The sequence below is a fragment of the Fringilla coelebs genome (genome assembly GCF_963513975.1).
Source record: "Fringilla coelebs genome assembly, chromosome: 5".
Lineage (NCBI taxonomy): Eukaryota > Metazoa > Chordata > Aves > Passeriformes > Fringillidae > Fringilla > Fringilla coelebs.
The window spans coordinates 55,980,386-55,992,650 of NC_140033.1; positions in this window are offsets into that span (position 1 = coordinate 55,980,386).

Sequence of the window (12,265 nt, forward strand, 5' to 3'; positions counted from 1 at the left end):
AAGGACAAGGCAGAGCCAGGCAAAACATGAAGATCTGCAGCCAGATTCTCCATCTTAATGTATTTATTGACATGGTGTAGGATTAAGTGCAAAGTTTCATGGGGAGGGGAGAGGAAGCAAAGCCCAGAAGAAATGAGAAAAATTGCACACAAATAACTGTGAAATACAAAGCTGTGTTTCGTGTCAGGTACGGACAGACAATGTGTGTATTTGTGATTGCGATATGTGTGGACATCGACCATAGGACAGCCGCGAATTCTAATATTAACTGAGGAAAGCAAAGCATGGAAGAAGGCCCTTGAACCTATCCTTTGTTTGCAATTAACCCGGATTGATTTAGGAACATTAGAATTAAAGCATTAAGGATGTTGCTTTTTGCTTGTAGTCAGGCCTTAAAGAGTGCTGCAATAATAACCTTTTTAAGTATAATTTTAAAATATTGTTTGTATCCTTGAAACTATAGCTTTAGAATATATAGAAAGGAAATATGCTTATCTCATGCCTTAACAAAACTGAGAAAAACAGCGTGAGAAAGGAAGATGGACATCCTCTCAAGGACTTATAATTTCACCAAGGGAAGCTGGACATCACTGTTAGGAGATTTATGGTCATTGTAATTAAAAAGGTGGACCCACATCTGGGGAGCTAGACTTCACCAGATGGGATTCGTCTTGATTCTCGCAGAAACAGGAGCAACATCTCGGAAACTACCAACACCATCTGGGGGTGCATCCTTTTGGGATGCATCCTGAAGAAAAACTAAATCACAATAGTGTCTAGAATTGTGATGTAAAAATTAGAAATAGAAACTGCTGATGAGTAAATAATTGGAATAGAAACTGCTGAGAAAGCTTATGAGTACCCTTACAAATACCCGTAAGCCCCAAATATCAGTGTGAAGTTGGAGGGAAAACTTCCCCCACTGTACCCAGTGCTGTTTTGCTCATACTTTACTGTAGTAATTAATAAATTGATTGCTGCTTGAATATTGACCTAATCAAGCTTCTCATTTATAACATAACTGATAACGGCATTAGAATCTGAGTAGGAAAGAAAGGTTGGCAGCTCCACACCTCTTTTTTTTTCTGCTTCTTTGTTTAAATAGCAAGACAGTGGAGTGCCCTTTTGAAAGCAGGTAAGACTGTATATTTCTGTTAGGAATTATTGAAAGCACACCCTTAATAATATTATTTTTCTGGACCCAGTATGTGAGATTTGCTCTCATCCACTGTCTTGGTTTGCAAAGACTGGTATCTGCTAATGAAGGCAGGAACCTCCCATGAAATGGAAAATGTAAACCCCCTCCCTCCAAATTGCTATAAATTTTAAATTAAGGAGGCTCTAGGGCAAAAAATATGGGAGGAGGAATTACAGTTCTTAACTAGGTGAGAAAATAAAAAAATAAAATAAACAATGCATGTCGCAGTGCCTCTCTTAAGTGTGTGCTCCGAGTCACCCCCACTCACTCTGGCACAGCCAGCAGCGAGGGACACTCTCCCATTCATTGGGAGGTTGGGAGAGCAGCTGAGGCTTTCACCTTTCAGATGAGGCATCAGCACAACATTGGTAGAAGAAGGAGAGTGGACTTCAGTGGGGGGGCAAAGTCCAGGTTTATTCCGGAGCTCAAACAAAGTCCTTAGCGCAGGGGATCAACCCACAGAAGACCACAAAGCGCGGTAGGCAGACTATTATAAAGGGCGGAGTAAACCAGGGCAGGCTTTGCCCGCCTGCCAATGGGGATACAGGAGGGCGTGGAGATCAGGGAAACGGGCAGGTAGGGAGACCAATAAGAGCCATGCAAGGGAGGGGTCCCACTGCCTGAACCTATCACTCAACGCCCTTAGTAGAAGTTTCTAGACGGAGGGGATGGGCCGCTGAGTGAAGGACAGGACACTAGGGAGGGGTTAAGGGAAGGATGCGGCCACTTTTGGGGAACAGGGGGAGGAAGCAAGGGGATTGACATTAAAAAGGAGGGAGGAGGCAGCATGGGCAGAACCATTATGACGGGGGGAAACTGGGACGAACCAAAGTACAACTTAATGCAACTAAAACATATGAGAACACAATACAACAAATGCAGTAAACTAAAACAACACTGACAGAGTCAGAACCCAACCTGACACCCTGTTGGTCAGGGTGTTGGTAGCAGTCCAATTGGAATTGTGGCTGCAGTCCTCCTGGAGTGTCAGGTGTGGTTCCATTGGAGCAGGGATCCTGTAGAAAGGTGTAGTCTTCCTCTGAAGATCCAGTGGAAGAGGCAGCTCTGCAAACATCCAGTGGAGAAAGCCGTGCTGGTGTTCCAGAATCTCAAGATTATATCTGGGTAGAATGCTTGGCTCTTCCCTCTGGGTGGAGCATCTCACAATGGGATGCCATAGTTCTTATCAGTCATGCAGTGACATTCAATAGCCTCTTATCAGCAGATGTCTTCGCAGAGGGAGGAGGGGTTGTGGAAGAGATAAGGAAAACTGCCCACTTAACAGAAGACAACTGCCATACAGATGGCAAATGGAATACAATTTGCTTGGCAATCCAGGACATCTACTTAAGGCAATCATTGAAGAATTAAAAAATACAACTCAGTCACTGCTTGAAAGCCTGAATTTTGGCTGTTTTCTCCCCAAGGGAATACAAAGGTACCGCTATCACAATGGCTTTTCCCATGGTAATATTCAGGAATATACTGCAGACACTGGAATCTGGGAAAAAAGGCTGTAAGTGTGACCATTGTACCTTAAAAAAAATAACCTTCATAAGTATTGTTGCAGGGAGCCCCCTGAGCAGGGAATGACGAGCCTTGACTCCATGCAGAAGGCTGAACAAATGCTTTATTGAGCTGTACTATATTACACTGCATACTACACCAATACTATACTACTACTATACTAAAAGTAAAAACCCAATGCCCTTGCTAGACTGTCCAATACACACGTGGCTCCAAATGAAATCATTGGTCAAATGAAATCAGAACACCATCACCTGAGTCCAATTAAGAAACTACCATTTGGTAAACCATCTCCATAACACATTCCATACGTGCCAAGTAACAGGAGCAGCAAATAGAGATAAGAATTGTTTTTCTTCTTTCTCTGAGCTTTCTCACAGCCTTCCCCAGGATTTTTCCTGGGAAAGTTGCGACTACTGTGCTCTGTGAAGAGAGCTGCAGCCACACATAAGGTGATCTCATGTCCCAGTGCACAGCCACTCCATCACAGCCAGGCAGGAGATTCTACCCAAGCAGAGCCATCCTCCAAGGTTCTAGCACAGAGCAACTCAGTTAGAGGTGCTAGTTTACATCAGTGCTTTTTTCTTTCCCTTTGCAAATTGAAGGATATCTCTGCCTTGATTTGTAATCACGGAGAAATGCAGATTTACATCTAACTATAGTCTTTCTGGCAAAGCCCCACTCTCATGGTAAGTTCTTTAATTCAGCATGTGTTTGTTCAGATTTTCGACTTCTCACATCATAAAATGATTCCTGAAATGTCTCATTTACTGGATTATTCATCATTTAGTAATTATGTTCATTTGGGCACCTCAAAAGGGAATTTTATATGGATTTTCTCATGCAGGAAGGCAGATGAGTATGTACACACACCCTCCATATACAGTTAGAAACTAGAGAGAGCTGAGAAAGAGCATTGTAAAATGAAAAGTAACAGGGCCTAAAAAAACCTGAAAAACAGGTTATACAGCAGCATCTCCCCAGAGTCCCTTTCCCTCTGCAGCAGTGCCTGCCCCTGCCATGGATAGGTAGTGGGATGTTTTCCTGGGAGACCACCCTTGGCCACCCCTGCCCTGTTTCCAGCACATGGCATGAAGAGCATCTCACCCTGGCTTTCCTTGCTATGAAACACCCTCCTTTTATTTTTTTTTAATAAACAATCTTCATTAGAAGGCGGCAAGCTAAAACAAGCATTAAATCACATCCTCATAGAAAGATAAATATGAAATTAAATTCACAACAATTAGATTACTAGAGCTGTCAAATCACAGAAAGAATAACTTCAGAGAAGAGCATACCTCCAGCTATTAGTTAATTTTTCAGTACACTAATTCAGGCTATTTGCTGATGGATTTTGCCATGCCTGATTACAAATCAGTTAAAAACGAAACTCCTTGCTTGGAATCTACTGGTTATCCACAGCCATTTCTCCAAAGATAATAAGCAGGATTTCCATAAACTTGCTTTAGCTCCCCAATAGGCAATTAATTTTTAAACCCCTCATGCTGGATTTGCTTCAGTGCTTGGATGAGAGGAAATCAGAGATATTGGAAAGTAATAAGGTCCAATACACTTTGCTACACGCAAATATGACTAAGTATGCAGAAAAGCTGCCACTGAATAGTGAGCACAATTATCTGCAGCTAATCCAAAATAGCTTGTGAGCAAAACCAGAGTGAGCAGTTAGTTCATGCTGCTACTAGGATTGCAAAGAAGGCTTTCTTGATTGCACTGGCTCTAAGCCAGCAACAAATGGATTTTCTGGAGCCACCAAGTTTGTGATAGATTTTGTTCCAGAGGAAAGTTGTGATGAGGAGGAGGTGGGATCACCTCCCAGACGTGTGTCCATGGTTCTCCCCATAACGGGTCAGCACCCAGGTGCCCACACTCTTCCCACCCTGCCTTACATTTGTGTCCCATGGGTGGAGTCTGTCACTCTCTCAAGCACTCTGTGACAATCCTGCTTGGTCTAGGAGTAGCCCTGGAAGGCATCCATGCAACATCCCCACGACAGCAGACTATGTATTTTGAAAAGGATTTTCCAACATGCTCTAATTTGGTTTAACTCCCACTGAATTCACAGCTAAGTCAGTGGTGGGAGTTTTCAAAAAAGAACACCCACGGGCCAGAGAAAGCACCATTTTTGACAGCATCAGTGTCTCCTCTGGGTAGAGGAGGTAGGAGGGAAGGCATTACCTGCCTGGCACACATTCCACATCTCCTTGCACACAGTCACCTCTGAGAGACCTTTATTCTTCTGCCCCTCAGAGCTGTGTGGTGACTTCCAACCATGTATTACCACCAGTGCAGGCAGCATTACATACCCAGCTTTGTAGGAATAACCTCACAAGAACAAGCCAGTGACAAGTCAGAGAGCATTTTTCAGCATGCTCAGTGAGATTGTTTGCTGATGGATTTTGATATACTTGATTACTGAGCCATTAAAAAATCTCTTTGGAAGTACTATCTGCCTGCCAGCATTTTCCCAATGGGTATTCTCCAGGGCATTTATGTGACAGCTTACATGCAGCTGGGCTCCAGCAAAGACTCAGGCCACCTGTCTCAGGCTCTGTATCATCAGAAAGAAGCAGCACAAGCTGGGACCTCAGAGTTGGCATTAAAGCACACTACGCTCAGCCTGCTGGTCACTGAACCCTTTCCTCTAAGGGACACAGACCTGAAGGTTCCTAACCATCCATCGAGATTGTGTTTTCTCACCTGTGTTGCTCTGTCCTTCTGCTGTAGGCATCTTCTTGGAAGGTAAGACAAGGAGAACTGTGAGGCTGTTGAGAAAATATAAACCTTCCCTGTGTACCCTCCAGCTATCCCCCCAGTACCAGCCAAGTTTCTTCCTCCTCCAGGCTACCTGTGCCTGATTGCTCTCCTCCTCCAGGAAAAACTCAAACCCACTTCCTTGCCCTGCCATGACTCACAACTGTCATGGGGTCGACAGTCAGCTGAACATGAACCAGCAGTGTGCCCTGGCGGCCAAGAAGGCCAATGGTATCTTGGCCTGTATCAGGAATAGTGTGGCCAGCAGGAGCAGGGAGGTCATTCTTCCCCTGTACTCAGCCCTCACCTGTACTGGTGAGGCCACACCTTGAGTGCTGTGCCCAGTTCTGGTCCCTCAGTTCAGGAAGGACGTTGAGACGCTTGAGCGCGTTCAGAGGAGGCAACGAGGCTGGAGAGGGGCTTGGAACACAAACCCAGTGGGGAATGGCTGAGGCAGCTGGGGGTGTTTAGCCTGGAGAAAAGGAGACTCAGGGGTGACCTTGTCACTCTCTACAGCTGAGAGGTGTACTCTCTACCTGAAAGGTGGGTGTAGTCAGGTGGGGGTTGGTCTCTTTCTCCAGGCAGCAACTGACAGAACCAGAGGACACAGTCTTAGGCTGTGCCAAGCAAAATATAGGTTGGATATTAGGAAGAAGTTTTTTACAATAAGAGTGATAAAGTACTGGAATTGTCTGCCCAGCGTGGTGGAGTCACCATTCCTGGATGAGTTTAAAAAAGACTGGATGTGGCAGTCCGTGTCATGGTTTACTTGAGGTGTTAGGGTATGGGTTGGACTCAATGATCTTGAAGGTCTCTTCCAACCCAGTAATTTTTTGAATTCTGTGAATTCTGTGAGTTCTGTGAATTCTGTGAATTTGATGCCCCTCCTCACAAGTCACTTCCTCAGAGATATTGCCACATCCCCTCACACATGGAGCTGGAGGCTCTGGGCAAGACTTGCTCTCACCAGGAGACAGCAAATGACTGTGGAAAAAAGATACAGAAAATTATAGTCCCCTCACCCCACTGGGGGCTCTGGCAGCTCCACTGATGAGAATGAGACAAGCTGAGCAATAGAAAACTGACAAACCCTGATTAATAATAAAGTCAAATGAAACCGTGCCAGCTGGCAACAGCACGGTCTGTCAGCAGGGCTGGATTAGTGCGGAGGGAGCCTGCTGTCATCTGGGTCTGGAAAAATGCACAGGAATTGTGGAGACTGAGGGCGTCCCCCCACCCTCGTCCTTGTCAATGAAAGTCCCACCCTGCACCTACAGACCAGTCACAGCACCTGACACACTGCTGGCCATGCTGGCCACCCGTTTGGACAAGGCAGTCACTGGAGTAATGGTCTGCAGAAGGGAAAAGACTGGGTTTTAGGGCTCACACTGAAGAACTTACTGATCTTACTGACTCCCAGCCTAAGCTGGGCACACATGGATTCACAGAAAATACACCTTGGCAAACGGATTTCACCTGCAAGATGTGCAATGGGGCACTGACACATAAAACATGGGCAGGGATTCACAGCTGCAGATACTATATTTATTAGAGATGAAGGCCATTTTAAAGACATTGCTACCCCTTGGAACCACATACAAGCACAATCTGCAGGACTTTATGCTCCTCAGGTATCACCTATAAACACTGTCTCAGGCCAGGTCTTTGGGGTGCTCAATGTATCAGCTCAGCTAAATAGCAAGGAGGTAACTGGACAGTAGTTTCACACTGTCACACATCAGATAAAGCTAAAAGAGTGTTACCATAGAAAATCACTTGGGTATAAAGCTTTCCCCTGCCTGCTGAGCATGACAGACCAGTCCAGGTGAGACAGCTCAGTGGGGTACTTTTGCCTGGATTACACTACAATGTTTTAAATAAACTGCTTCAAAGAAGAGAAAAATATTACTTTTACCTAAAGGGACCTGAAGAATCCTGTTCTTCCAAGGAACCTTTCACAAGATGATCATCCTTAATATGATCAAGCTTTATCAGTGCTTTAACATTCATGTTTGTGTATGCTCACTTCTCATTAAACACTACTTGGGTCTCTTGAATCTGGTGATGGCTGGTACTACACTTAATAGCCTACTCTATGTAGATGTTAAAAGTTTCCAGAATCTATTTTTGGTTTTTTTGCAATAAAGCCTCAGACTTTTATGTTTTCCTGATTCTAAAATAAAGGGAGGAATTATTTCAAAAGGCATATTAAAAGATAATTAATTAAAAAAATGTTGTACCAGCTGGAAGGAGATTGTGGCTTTGGAATATGAATCAATTTTTTGGATTTCATTTTCTACTGCCACACTGGAGCTGCCTTTTCCCACCTCCACTCAAGAGAACAAGTAGGGACACAACTTCTACTTTGTTTTTTTTTTAATTATTTAAAAAAACTTTTGGTACAGCAGATGACACAAAATGTGTTAGCTGCCCACTTCTGCAGAGATGTGCAGTGAACTTCAGTAACACACTATGAGCTGAATTAAATTGTCTGCCAAAAGCAAGCAAACTTTTCTAGACAATCTGTTATTTGACACACACTAACCAGTAAAGCCTGTTGGACCATCTGCTCTGCATAAAGTCCAGGGAACGTGTTTCACATGGTTCTAAACTTAGCAGCGAGCCAGAGTCAATATTTCCACAATGGGGATCCCCTACAAGAAATTCTATCAACAGCTCTTGCCCTCTTGGCTTGGTGTCCGAGATCCAGGAAAATCCCTCTGCCCAGCCCCACCTGCAGAAGCTATACTGCTGCACACACAATTCCTACCCATGGGCATCCAGAAATCCCTATATAGCCACAAAAAAAAACCCCAACAACTGCACCAGAGGAGGCTTACCTGTTTGAGTTCTCAAACACTCCAAAAATTTCAAACCCTCCATATTCAGCATTTTCCTGCCAAAAAAGAGAACGCAGCCAGGGAAACTACACACAGACTCACATATTTCAGCTGCCCTGCATCAAAAGGTAAAAGGGGGAAGGAAAATTAGCTCATTACTGGATCTGGCTGTACTTCTGCATCCCTAACACGTTGTCAAAATGTTATCTGCTATCTTTGATATTGTTTTAATGTTGGAGGAAGGATAAAGAAATTCTTCTTGCAGCACTGAGAAATATTTTTGATTCTTATACACAGCAGTCAGCTGGTGTTTCCAGAGTTTTTACACAGCTTTTTTGCATTTCAGATACAGCTTCTCTACCGGATACCTTCCCAATGACATCCTGGCAGCTCAGAGTACGGAGAGAGGAAGGAGTTGATGGACCACCTATATCAGCACCACAAGGGGGACACAAAAGGGAGGAAAATTAGGGTGGACAAGGATTCAGAATGCCAAAATACTGAAATATATACGGGAAAGCACACATAGAAAAATTGGATGCTAGAATGAGGCTGTAAATAGAGGTTTATTAATTTCTTCCATAATTTTAGTCAGTGTGTCTGACAAAATACAAATATCTGACTCCAATAGGAGTCTTTATCTTACTATGACACTAGTATAACTTATTGTGGCCCATACTATCCAAACTATCCAGACTTTTTCCTATTTTATAACACAATTGTGTTCTTCAGCTGTGTTTAGGGTCAGATCACATTTTCATTACACCACTGCCATTTCAGATCATATATTTCAACTTCCCATTTACCAGCATGAGCATAACCCTGTAGCTGGGCTCTGTTCCTCAAAGGAAGCTGAAGCACCCCACTGCCACGGGGTGTGTGCTCCCTGCAGCCCTAGGATAAGCTCAGTGCAGGCTGCAGCTCTCTGGAGCAGATAAATCCCAATGGCACCTGCAACAGAGTGCAGGGAACAGCATGAAGCACCCCAACTGCAATTTCCCAGCATTTCATGACAGCAGGTTTGGGGAGCTCCCATCTAAGCATCCAGTTGCAGTTCTACATATAAAACTAATCAGTTTATGATGAAGTTACTCCATTCTCCTCCAATATTTAGCTGCCATTCTGTATTATTTTACTGGCTCCTTGCTGAGGGGTGTGAAAGGAGTTATGTGCAGGCTGAGAGAGGGCACCAATGGATAAAATCCTTAGTAACTTTAATTTTAGCCAGTGGCTAAAGCAGAATGACTTGGGGGACTCTGATGATAAAGGAATGACATGGAGGAAAAGGCTTAGAAAACTAAGGAGGGAAGTGAATGGCAAATGTACCCTGATGCACTTGGTTGAAAACAAAATGCAAAAAACCCAGAGATGGCTTTGTTGTGTTTGGGGTTTTTTTCCCCTCATTTTTAAGTTCTAGAAAGTACAGTTGGTTGACAGAGAAGATGGGACAGCAGAGATGTGCCAGTCCACAGTACTGCTGTCCTGATTTCATCATCACTTGTCTCAAAACTCATCTCTCCATACCTCAGTCTTTACATCCTGTTCACAGTCTCACCATTCTAGAAAATTTTGAATGGCAGAGGAAATCCATCCATCTTCACAGTGAGCAGAAAGGCTCATACACACTAATTTGTTTCCTTCAAAGTAACACTTTCATCTAGTCTTTATTAAAATATTAATTGACTAGAAAAAAATCACTTGTGAAAAGCTGACAATGGCTTTTACTCTTTGGGGAAATTTTAGCAGCCCGTAAGAGAAAAAACAAGGTCCCTTCATACAGACACAAACACAGCTCATGGAGAGCTCGTGGAAAAGACTTTGAATAAGCTGCTTTCATGGTTTGAAAATCTAATTGCCAAAGAGACTTACAGCGGCCACTGTGAGGATGGTTCCCTGCAAGAAACAACACAATAGAAACCATTGGAAAAGGATAAAGGAAGGGGGAAAATGAGAAGGAAGGAAAGGACAAACACTAAGAATTGGCACTCCCACCCATCAAGTAGGTGAAGGCTGCCAGAATTTTCCATCTGGAATTCCCCTGACCCATTGCAAGGCAGCAAGGGCCTGGCTTCAGGGCTGCAGCGACATGATGAGGGTGACAAAAATGTCAGTGTGATCCTGACAGGACTGGTTCCCAAGGAGAAGAAGGAGGTTTGACAGCAGGGACTGCTCTCCAGTTCCCTGTCTCTGGCTTTAGAGGCAGTACCAATCTCAGTGAGTGGCTTGATCCTGTTAATGAAAACTTCTGTGCATCCACATTCCCTTAAAGTCACCCTGGTAACTCTGCCCCTTCCACCTGCAGTTCTCTCCCAACAGCCCTGCCACTCAGTCTCCAGAAATATGTATTTTTATGGAGGAGTCTGGGTATTTTGGAAAGAGTAGACTATGGAAAGATGACAGCAAGCAGGAGTTGGGAACCCTTCAGATCTGTCCCACTTCCCAGCTACTGCTGTGACCCAAAGCCACTGCACCACTGCTCTGTGGGACAGGGAAAGCAACAGAAGCTCCTGTAGGACTTTGGAAGGGACTGTAAAGATCATCCAGTTCCCACACCCCTTCTGTGGGTAGGGACACCTTCCACTAAACCAGGTGTTGGCATATTTTTTTTGGCTCTGTCACTTTACATTTATTATTAAAACAGTCCCAAGGCTGTGGCTACATCTCAAGTGTAAATAGCGCATTTGTGTACTACACCAGTTTATGGAGTGGGTGTCTGTATGATGGATTAGTAAAATTCCACAGCATGTTTTAGGAATCAAACACAGACCCTTAATCAAAGAGGTCAGACGCATCAAGTGTATTATAAATTTGCTCTCAGCACAAAAAGCAGATTAAAACATTAATTTTTGGTCTCAGCATGTTTTTGATTCAAGCACATTAACTGTCTTTTCTCCCCTGTATATTTTCAAAAGAATGACTTGTTTATAACAGGTTTAGGCAAACTGGTGTTAGAAAGGGAAGATGACCCTTTCTTTCATTAAATATCAAGATCTAGACTTGCCCTGTTGGAAGCACAAGTGCTGAATTTATTTATGTCAGAGGAGTGGAACACAAAACTCAGAGCACATGGATTAAAATCCAGCAGTTTCCTTGAGCAGTAATAACCATCTAACCAGGGCAGCAGTAGCTAATCCTCCTAGCACTTGTGGCTTTTTCCTAGCCCAGGTCATATGCCTGGAGTCACACACTGGAACTGAATTCTGATCACCAGCACAGGGCAAGAGGTTCAGGACAGCTTCCCAGGAAGAAAAGGCCAGACTGCTACCAAATCACTGCCCAGGCCCTCCTGCCCCCTCACCCCTGCTCTCCACAAGCCACGTCCTGGGTTTATCTGTTCAATAGAAATTCATTCTACAATGAATGCATGTTCTATGTGCAGTGTTACAAAATTCTGTGAAGCAAGAATGAACTTCTCAGGTCTCCCAGTTGATTCTTGGAAGCCCATTAAGGAATCAAGCGAGATGCCTGTGGGGAATTGCAAATGAAAGAACCAAGTATTCTTTACTGAAGTTGTCCAGATCAGCACACACAACGAATATTTGCTGGGGATCAAGTGATCTTGGTAGCTCATTGGCACCAAAGATTGTATTTTTCTCTGTAAAAACATCACAAGCTAATTCTTGGTGCAGAAGGGATTGGTCTCAGGGCAGTTTGCACAGCTCCATCCCCCAGCAGCTGTGCAGTGTTACCATTTTCAAAAGACTTACCAGCATTGCTATCTAAGGATCTTGCCTGGGCTGCATGATCCAGAGGCAGACACAACAAATTCTCCTCTGTAAATGTCAGTACTCACACCTAGCGAGCTCTGCTTTCCCATTAACACACAGATGGAGGATCAGACCAGAGATCAAATGTCAGAGTTACCCATGGCAGGAAATTTATTCCGTTTAGATGGAAGTGAAAAAAAATACTGAAGCTTTTTTTTTTT